The sequence below is a fragment of the Myotis brandtii genome, unplaced genomic scaffold, assembly GCF_000412655.1.
Source record: "Myotis brandtii unplaced genomic scaffold, ASM41265v1 scaffold504, whole genome shotgun sequence".
NCBI classification, from domain to species: domain Eukaryota; kingdom Metazoa; phylum Chordata; class Mammalia; order Chiroptera; family Vespertilionidae; genus Myotis; species Myotis brandtii.
This window is the reverse complement of record NW_005369217.1, coordinates 4353360-4364253: the sequence shown is the minus strand read 5'-3', so window position 1 is coordinate 4364253 and position 10894 is coordinate 4353360. Positions and strand designations below refer to the sequence as shown.

The 10894-nt window shown below is 38.2% G+C and overlaps 1 non-coding gene across 1 annotated transcript; it reads left to right on the top strand.

The window, feature by feature from the left end:
• Positions 1-5876: 5876 nt before the first annotated feature.
• TRNAD-GUC lies at positions 5877-5948 on the top strand. Its single transcript has one exon. It is a non-coding gene; the product is annotated as a tRNA-Asp (tRNA).
• Positions 5949-10894: the final 4946 nt, after the last annotated feature.

Here is a 10894-nt window from a genome sequence, read left to right as displayed (position 1 = left end):
TAGTCCCCATTAGTTTGAGGATGGAAGTCCAAATTCCTTACTGTGGCTAGCAATCTTCACATGCTCCTCCCCAGCTACCCCTCCACCCTTAATCTCTTTCCATTATTTTCGTTACACTGTCACTTCAGGCATGCTGAACAATCACAGGTTTCTGGCTCATCACAATTCCTCCCTTACTTTTGGACCATTAACTATGCTATTCCATATGCCTGAAATGTTCCCTACATTCATCTTCCTTTTGTCTGTCTAATTCCTTCTCATCCTCAACTCTTACATCCTCCCCCAAACTAAGCTATATGGCCTATGTGTTCCTTCAATTTGTACTCAACCCAATTGTGGGAGAGAAGAGACCTTCACAGACTCAAAACACTCTGGGCTACATGACAAGTTTGTCCCTAAGGTGCATCATTCAACTACCTCCTCTTGTTCTGAAAGCAGATACCACCTACCCCTATCTTCAATTATAATTGGCTTCCTGGGTAGATTTTCCTTTAAAGAGTAAATGCACTGGTTCTGTTGATGTAAGCATAACAATCCATATGAATATTTCATTGCCCATTGTAAATTAATAAAATGACATTCGAGTCTCTGTAAGCTTAGATTATATGAGTTTGCCAAGAGAAGACTTTACTTTTAATGTGCTGACAAAAATTCAAGTTTTGAGCCTGCAAAGCAAAGGTTCAGAGCTTGTACCCCAGTGGATTTACCAATGAAAACGAACTTCCTGAGGTGTCTTGACAGCTAGCCCCCTGGCCTCCATAGGCAGCATAGTTAGAATGATGAGTTGTATTGAATCTACACCAGCAGACTTCCATCTCCCCCTTGTGATTTGATAGAAATTTAGTGGTACAAGATTCCAGAGGAGATCTAATTCAGACAGTTCATTGCTTAAGTTCATAGATTGCTTAGAATAGTCTGAAAATCTAGAGTATTTTAGTCAGAGATCAAGTAAATAGTCTTTTGTGAAATACTAATTTGAAAATGTCTTACCACCACAGAGATGGTAGTGGAAGTGAGCAATGAGAGATGATAAAGTACTTTACTTAAAATAATAGTTATTAATGCTTAAATTATTGTTGTGTAAAAAATATTCTGGGTGGACAAGGAAGGCTCTCTCTCTCTCTCTTTCTCTCTCTCCCTCTCTCCCCTCCCCCTCCTTCCTGCACTCCCTCCTCTATATCTATTGTATTAAGAAAAGTGTTTTCTTTGTTAAGAAAGACAAAGTCTACCTGATAACTCTGGGCTATCACCTCATTCATATTATCACTTCTAAATGATATTAAAATCTGTTTAATATCAGCATTTGCAAGATTACATAAAAAATAACATGATATACTTTTAAAAAATATTTAAGGACAATGTTATGGGTTAATTGGCTAAATTGGATCAAAAAATGTATCTTATTTGGCAGATTTTGATTAACATATAAAATTGACACTTAGTTGACAGAAACAAGCTGTTGTAATGTACCCCGCGAATCACACAAGGATGTCTCAAGAAGTCGAATTAAGGATTCACATTTATTTCAAAGCCGGTACTAGGGGGCATTTTGCTCTCTCAAATCTCTTAGTGATTACATAGCCCCAACACCAGATTTATATAGGCAAAAATCACAAAGGTATTGATTACATCTTGGGGTTTGGAATGAGGAACCTGGTTTGCAAAAAAGCAGTTTGTTACAGAAGCCAGATTGAGCCGATTAGTTATCTACAAAGATTAATTATAGTTTCAGGTCTTGGGACCACTGAGTTGACAGGAACGCATTATCTGGAGCCCTCGGGTCTTAGGACCACTGAGTCAATGGAAACACATTATCTGGAGCCATCAAGGCAATTTAGAGTAATTGTGCAGTCCTGGTCTCCAGATACAGAGGAATGTGTTTTCTAAAACCAGTATGACCACAACCAATGGGGTATTCAAATTACAATCAATAGGGTATTCAATCGAATATAATTCAGAAAATCAAAATAACTTTTCTATTATTTTAGCAAGCAAATAATGACAGAAGTCAAGTCAGTAGAGTTAAAATATTAAACAGCAATTCCCACCAAGCATGGTTGCCACCATGCTTCAAAGCAAACAAATAAGTTAATCTGAAAAGATAATTAAAGAATAACATTGGACAATACAGTCTTCTCCTTTTACCTTGTAGGGGAGAAAAACTTTTCCTCTTCCTTCTTAGCTTAAGTGCCTGAGGAGGTGCAACTCAAACCAGCAAAAAAACAGATTAACAGGAAAAAAGATGTACCATTTTTATTAATGTTAATACATATATGTGCATAAGAACTTCAACAAAAAAGAAGTGAAAAACTTGAAGTGATTAAACTGGGAGACTATATAATTTTAACAAAGGGTGGGAATACATTCTAGAGAAATGACCAGATAAAGGAGAGGGGTTTGTGGCTTCCAGGGCAGAAAAAGTGACTAGGAAATCTATGGAGAGATCTAATGGAGGAGAAGGGTTACTTTAGTAAGGTTTGCTTATGCAGACTCATTTCTGTGCCAGCTCTCCATCTCCCGTGTGATAAATTAATTAAACAAGAAGGCCATTAGACTGATGTGGTTCTGATGCCTTAGCAGCCTTCATAAGGAAACCAAAACCGAAGCTTGCAATGCCTCAGGATTAGAAACCAAAACCCAAGGAAAACCAATCACGAATAACCAACTAGGCTTTTTCAAATAATACAACCACTTAAGCTATAGCCAATCAAATAATTTCCTTACTTCTACTTTTTCTCTATAAAAGTCTTGCCCCCAGCTACCACTGGTGGAATACTCCTAACCAATTCTGGTTTGGTGCTGCTCCATTCAAATCAATTTTTGCTTAAAACAACTCTTAGAATTTTTAATATGCCTCAGTTTATGACAGGTGATAAGAATAGCTCTCCTCCTCCTATTACAGGAAAGGGGAGAAATTTATGCCTTGCTTTTAAGCAGAAGTAAAGGCACAGAACTTTTTTAAAAAAAGGTTAAGCAAACAAACTTTACGTATTGCTTTATAAAGTAGACAGCCTCTTTTTGGAGAACTGCAAAATAAGGCAGAAGACAAGAAGCTTTTAAAGGTAAAGAAGAAAGAAGAAGGGAAAAACAAATAGAAAATATCTGCTTGGCTGGAGCCACCTGGTGAAATTTGTTTGGGGTGGAAATGCTTAGAGTAGGCTTGGCGTTTGGGGATTGGTTGACTAAATATACTGGGTTTCTGATCAAGTGAAGCAATTACAGGGATGTGACAGTAATGTAAGATTGTTTGCTGACATGGCACCCTGGGCAAGAGACACTCCATTTTGGGCCTAGAAATGTATTTCAACAGTTCTAATTCTAGCTGTTTCTCAATTGCTCTCAACTCTAAATAATTGATGTGTCCAAGTGGCATATTTTAGGGTGGCATATCCTGATCCCATTCAACCATTTGCATGGTTGTAAAACATGGTGTTGAGGCAGGATAGTAAGAAGCTAGGAAAATTCCTTGCCAATGGAACAGGGAAACTGACAGATAGATGAACAACTGGCTGAGTAATTTAAGGCCAAATACAGAAGGTCACCAGGGTGGAAAGGCCCGTGTGCTTAGCAATGGGGAAAACTGGCATCGGACCTCACCCCCAGTGTGCCCTTTCCTCCCTTGGAATATTGCTGGTCATGTGGTGTAGACACCCTGATCTTTCCTTCCTACAGATAACATCTAGGCCTCAGTTGTATTTCAGCTCCAGGCCCAGGAAAGCAGAAAAACCAGTCTGGCAATGCCAGGCCAGCTGAGATGATTAATGACCCCTTACCCTGGCACTGACCAATCAGTGGAAATCATGACTCTGAAAGGATACACCTGGAAAATCTGACGAATATTCTATTAAGATCCTTCCCTAGAACCACCTCTAAATTCCCAATCTTTAAAACCCCTCAAAATGAAGGACCCAGCATGTGCTCTCCCTCCCAGGCCATCCTCCTCTTTTCCCCCCACAGGCATGCACAAAAATAGAACCATAGATACCAAGAGCAAGCTGATGGTTTCCAAAAGGGAGTAGGTTGGGGGATGAATGAAAAGGAAAAAACAAACAAATTTGTACTGAAAAAATATTCAGAAAAAAAAAATGTTATGTTGTTGCTGACATGTATTATGTAGTTAGGCCTGTGGTGGGGTGCATATGTACTGAACATGTACAGACTTTTTAATTGTCCTCATTCCTTAAACAATACAGTATAAAATATTCTACATATGTTAGCATTGAGTTACATGATTGTGGGATGAAATTTAAAGCTAATAATAAATAATTTAGGCTTGTGATGAGAAATAAATGACAAAAATCAGGAGAAACCAAGATGGCGGCATAGGTAAACACCGGAGATTGCTGCCTCGCACAACCACTTGAAAAATACAACTAAAAGACAAAACGGACATCATCCAGAACCACAGGAAGGCTGGCTGAGTGGAAATTCTACAAATAGAAGAGAAGAGAAAAGCATACCGAGACTCAGAGGAGGTGTGGTGCGGAAGTAAAATACAAAGGTGCGGTGGTGTATGCGGAGAGGGCTGGCGGCTGAGGTCACGATTGTCTTTTTCAATCGGGAGGGAGTCTCAAGCTCTGAGCTCCAGTTCCGGGTGAGTCTCTGGGGACCCAGACTCATACGGGAGAAATGGGACTGTCTGGCATCGGTTGGAACTCGAGTACAGCTTTCTCTAAGAGGTGCTTGCAGCGATTACCAGGACACTGAGAAGCGGGGCCTCTGAGGGCAGGACTAAGAGCAGCCATAATTGCTCAATCCGCCCTGTTGATCCCCTGGGACCCCGCCCCGCCCAAGCCGTGCACGGAGGCTTTTGCATATGAAAGGCCCTGCCCTTTGCAATCTGAAAATTACTTGACAAACTGCAGCTGGCCCAAGGCCCCACAGCAACTTGCAATTTTAAGAGTGAAAAATAATGCCAAAGTGCCCTCAAATTTTTCCCTATTTTAATGTCTTCAGCAAACAATCTCATTCATTTGATTGAAAATAGCATGTAACCTATGGTCTCTCAAACTAATATAGTTCATAGTACACTACAAGGAATGACTTACTTAGGACACAAAAGTTTTTCCATAATGAAAACTTTCAACTATCTCAGTTTGTAACTTTAAATTCGCTTATTTAGAGATAATGTGAAATCTTTATATGTACATGAGGCCCTCCTGGTCCCCCTGGCAAGAGGCTTGATACTGTTTATGAAAAGGCTCAAGATGATACAAATTATTCTATTAACCCATTCTCCTAACCCTGTATTTAATCAATGGTATATTCTTGTGAATTATTTAAATCTATTATATTAACAATTTACGTGGTTTTTTTTGTCATTTTCAAATAACTGTAGACGCATAAGGGCCCCAAATGCAGGAAAAATCGGCTAATAAAATTCCATTCGGCTTCAGTTGGCCAAATGCGTGAGCCCTTTTGTGTCCCAAAAGCTTACAAACTGAAGAGGCATTGGACTGTGGGACAACCCGGACATTTGACAACCATATGATATCCTTGAACTTCGACTTCAGAATGAGAATGTAAATGTGAGAAAGTAAAGCTCTGCTTCAATTCATATATTCTTGCTCACTATTTAAAACAAAAACCTCCTGCCTGCAGCCTAAATTATCCGGAGAACATTAAGAACCCGGAAAACTACTTTCAACAATACACCACCCCTAAAATTGGAAGCGCATTTTGTTTCATTTATTCGCGCCCATTTATTAACTCTTTTCCCCGAAGAGTCCAAAGTACTGAGAAAGAATAATTAGCAGAGGAGTAACTGCGTTTTGACACTTCCGGGTTGCGGGCGGAAGGGGAGATAAACGAGAAGAGGGCGGGGAAAAAGCTTGACAAGCTCTAAAGAGGAACCAGGGAGAGCCAGCAGCAACAGCTCCTCGTTAGTATAGTGGTTAGTATCCCCGCCTGTCACGCGGGAGACCGGGGTTCAATTCCCCGACGGGGAGGTTGGAGCTTTTTACTAATTCCCTTTTCTCCCCTATTTTCCTTGTAATTCCAACAATATGCTAATTGTTTGGTAATTGTATCTTTCTAAATGACGATTTTTATCCCCTCCGCTCCCTATTTCCCTTGTAATTCAACTGCGCGACATTGCTGACAAATACAACAGACTCATTTTTTGTTAAATTTCTTTGTGTGTCTTTTCTAAATGATGACTTTTAAGCTTAAGTCTCACCATGAAATAAGTGCCTACACTGAGAGCAAACGCTTTATATTGTTGGCAAAGGAAGAAGAAAGGGGAGAAAACGCCCAGGCGGACCTCTGGGCTCGCTCCCAGCCGCTGGCTGGCAAAGGCGTGCGCGTGCGCAGTGGCGCCCCGCCAAATTACAACGGAGGAAGGTCACGACCTCGGCTCGCGGGCCCCGTGGGGGGGGGGGGGGGGGGGAGGGCGGAGTGTGGGAGGGGAACCCAGTGGAGGGGAGCTATGGGGGGAAAAAAGAGGAACAACTGTAATAATCTGAACAATAAAGATTTAATTTAAAAAAAAGAAAGAAATGACAAAAATCACCTTTAAATCCTTTTATATACTAAAAAATTTCTAATATAGCGGACAACCAACTTAGTGGAGTAAAGTTGATAAGTTAACAGAATTGTTAGATAAATTAGTATTTCTGTCAATTTTTATAATCTTGGTGAATTTAAATACTGTGAGGCAAAATAGAATAAAGGAATATGTCATACCTTCTGTTCTGACGTGGATAGTTGAAGACACTTGGAAAGACCAAGCCATTGAAGGGGTTCTAAACAAGCCTCCTCGAGATGTGCCACTTTGGCATGTGAATTGTTTTGAGCTGAAAGTAATTGAGACCCTGCAGGCTCACAGGATACTTTGACTTCTCCCTTCATTAAGATTTTCAGCTTTGCCCATAGTAGGAGTTACTATCAGAGATAACTTTTTGTGACCTGTCTATAGGGTAGGGCAAACATCTAATCACTGAACATCTGCTCTCTCTTCTGAAACCCCAGTGTTTCTTACCTCATCCTTAGTTCAGAATGCTACTTCCCTCATTTTCACTTTTTGTCTCTCATGTATGTGGGCTTCCCATATATTCATATGTAATTCAACTTGGCTATTATTTCTTGTTAATCTGTTTCATGTCAATTGATTATTTGACCAGCAGGAAGAACCTAACCTAGGAGAGTAGCGGAAAATTTATTTCTCCTCAACACTATGTAGAAAGACTTAAAAAAAGTCTCTCTCTCTTTTTTTAAGCATGTGTATTATTTGCTGACCCTGATTAGGAAGTTGGTTTGAATAACTGTACCAAGAGTTTAAATAAAACCATATCTATTTGTGTTTTGTTTCATTTTATTGTATTTAAAATGTTTTGGCTTATTTCTCTTTTTTTGGAAAATTATTAACTGCTAAAGTTTGGGAAAAGTGGATTTACTTATAAAAACAAACAATCTGATAAATCTGATAGTTAGGAAGTTTCTTCTTCATTCAGAAGTACTATTTGTTGAGACCTAGGTTTGACTAGAAAACAAAATTCACTTGTGGTTATAAATAAAAATAAAATTAAAATAAGATACAGGACTGTCTTGGTGGATAAGAATCCATCTGATTTGAAAGGAGCCCCACTACGTAAGTAAAATTTTCAATTTATTTTCAATAAATTATTTTATTAAACATTGCATATTGTTTTTAAAGTAATTTACATTATGATATGAAATTGCTCTACATTATCTTGTATATTATAACTTTTCATTGCGAGGACAAAATAATCAAACAGAAACCTTGTAGTTAACATGTATTGTGCACTTGCTAGCACTGTTTGGAACTTCTTACATTATTTCATTTATTCCTCACAGTAATCCTGAGATAGAGGGCACTGAGGTTTAGAGAGATTAAATAGCGTGCCCAAACCAAAAAGTGGTTGAGGCAAAATTTGAAGCCTGTACAGTTAATGATTCCAAATACTTGAATGCCTACTGGAATGTTATAGAACAGCAGTAAAGCAGGCAATATTATTCTAGGAATTTAAATGTTTTATTTATCTATTGTTAATTTAATTAAACAAGGAGAGGCCACCAATGAGGTAACTTTAAAGACTTTGCAGCCTCCCTAAGCTAACCATAACTTAAGCCTGAAATGTCTCAAGGTTAAGAAATCAAAACCTAAGGACAACCAATCACAAACAGCCAACTACACTTTTCCAAGTAAGGCAAGTGCTTAAGCCAATCAAATAATTACCTTGCTTTGCTTCTGCCCCTTCTCTGCAAAATTCTTTCTCCTAGCTTCTGTGGGTGGAGTTCTGGTTTGGCATTGTCAGATTCAAATGGATTTTTGCGTACAATTTTTAATATGTCTCAGACTATCTTTCAACACTGCTTTTAAAAAAACACACTCTCATAGCTTTTCACTCTCTATAACTGTATGGTCTTCATAATTTTCATTTCTACTTGGATTGCTGGGGTTTAAGATATACACATCTGTAACTTTACTAGATGTCAAATTATTTTCCAAAGTGGTTGTTTCTATTTATACTTCCACCAGCAGTATAAATAAATTCTCTTTGCTCTGTATGTTTACCAACACCTGATACTGTAAGATGTTTTAATTTTTTGCCAATGAGATGTTTTGAAATGGAATTTAAATGTGTGTTTGTATTTGTTGTATATGTGCAACAATTAAAGAACCTTAAATGTGAACTCACACCAGCATCAGGACACATGCTTCCTTACTCTACTTAACTCTTCTGCTAATTGGGTTTGTCCTCACCGTGACTGACTGCATTACTTACTTTGCCTTCTCCAGAACTTAGCAGTGTTCCGACCACACCAAATCAATGATAGGGGCAGGTCCCATCTTATTTTGGTAGCATTTTATCTTTGTCTGCTCATTGGTAAGTTACAAAGCTCACTGAGTTGAGACATGACACCAGCGTTACCAGTGCTTGCCAATGTGACAATGGCTCATGGGGCCCTAGAGAGTCTGAATCTTCCTGATCTGGAGGATGTGTCTAGTAGAGCCAGGTCAAAGAGGGATCCGTGTGGTTTCAGTTTGCGTTTTCTAGGGAGATTGAGCACTATTTCATATTTTATTTGACATTTGAGTTTATTCTTTGAAATTGCTATTTATGTCTTTTGCTCATTTCCATATTCTGGATATTAGTATTTTGTCTGTTTTACAGATATCTTCTCCCAGAGTGTGACTGTCATTTCACTCTACTTTTAAATAAATGTCCTAATTTTAATGCATTTAAGTGTATTAATATTTTCCTTTATGTGTTTGAGAAATTCTTTTCAATGCTGATGTCATGAAGATATTATAAAGTTGTAAGCCTTTGTCTTTCAAACTTTATTCTTTAATCCATCTGAAATTGATTTTCTGTGTAGTATAAACTAGAAATCCAATTTTAATTTTGTTTTCCATAGTCATAACCAGTTGTACCTGTACCATTTATTAAATAGTTTCTACTTTCTCCCATTGCTATGCATTTCCAGCTCTATCAGATTGGTTTTCACATAAACATATGTCATTTGAGTAGGTGGAATATTAGAAATATTCTGTTATATTGGCCTATTTTTCTGTCTCTTGACAGTTATACATTATCTTAATCATTATAGCTTTGTAGTAAGTCTTAATATCAGATTGTTGTTTTAGTCTGGCTTTGTTTGGCCCTTTGCTCTTAATAAAAATGTTACAAATATTTTTAAAAATTCCTCAAAAATAAATCCTGTTGAGATTTTAATAGAAATTGGTATGAACTAAATCTTCAAATTATTGAATCCTCCAAGTCATAAACATGATTTCTCTCTTCATTTATTTCAAGCCTCTTCAATCCCATTCAGTAAAGTCTTACACTTTACTACAAAAGGGTCTTACACATCTTTGGTTAAACTTATTCCTAGATACATTTTGTTGTGTTTTCTGATTGTACCTGCTGTATCAAAACTTAATTACTCTTTTAATTTGGCCTTAAATCTAATGATCCTGTTAAACTCTATTTTATTTACAATTATAAATCAATATATAGATTTGTGTTTTCTTTGTATGCTGACATTTCCTTTGTGAATGAGGACAAAGTGTTAAAAATTAAATTTTATTTTCTGTCATTCTTTCTTTATCCATGGCTAGCTTTGGGACACCTCCCTTGCAATGTTATATAGAAGCAGTGATATCAAGCATTCTGATTTATTCCTGATTTTAAAAGTACGGCTTTAATATGTCACTATTAAAATATGTTGTTTTGCTCTATGCATTTTTTCCAGGTACTCATTATCAGGTTAAGATTGCTTTTTAAACCATGAATTGCTGCTGAATTTATTGATTTTTTTTTTTTAGTATCTGTTGAGGTGATCATATTGCCTCTAATATCTTGATGTAGTGAATCATACTATTAATTTTCTAATGCTGAACAAACCCTGCATCCTTATAATCAACTCAATTTTGCCAAGATGAATGATCTTTTCTATGTATTACTAGGGTCCCTCAGCCTGGCCTGTGCCCTCTTGCAATCTGGGACCCCTCAGGGGATGTTGGACTGCCAGTTTTGGCCCGATCCCCGCAGGTCAGGCCGAAGGACACCACCAATGCACGAATCCGTGCACTGGGCCTCTAGTGTATATATACCTCACCTTTCTCGGAGAGGTGACCTTGGTTAAAACATATATATATATATGACATCTTAGGTTAATCTCTTCCCACACTCCCCCTTCCCTCTGAGATTCGTCAGTCTGTTCCATGTTTCCATGCCTGTGCATTGAGAGTCTGCCCCATGCAGGACAGTGCGTGTCATAGCTACTGGCTGAATGGTCGAATGGTTGAACAGTCAGATGGCTGCTTAGGCTTTTATATATATACTAGAGGCCCAGTGCACAAAAATTTGTGCACTCGGGGTGGGGGGAGGGGGGTCCCTCAGCCTGGCCTGTGCCCTCTTGCAGTCTG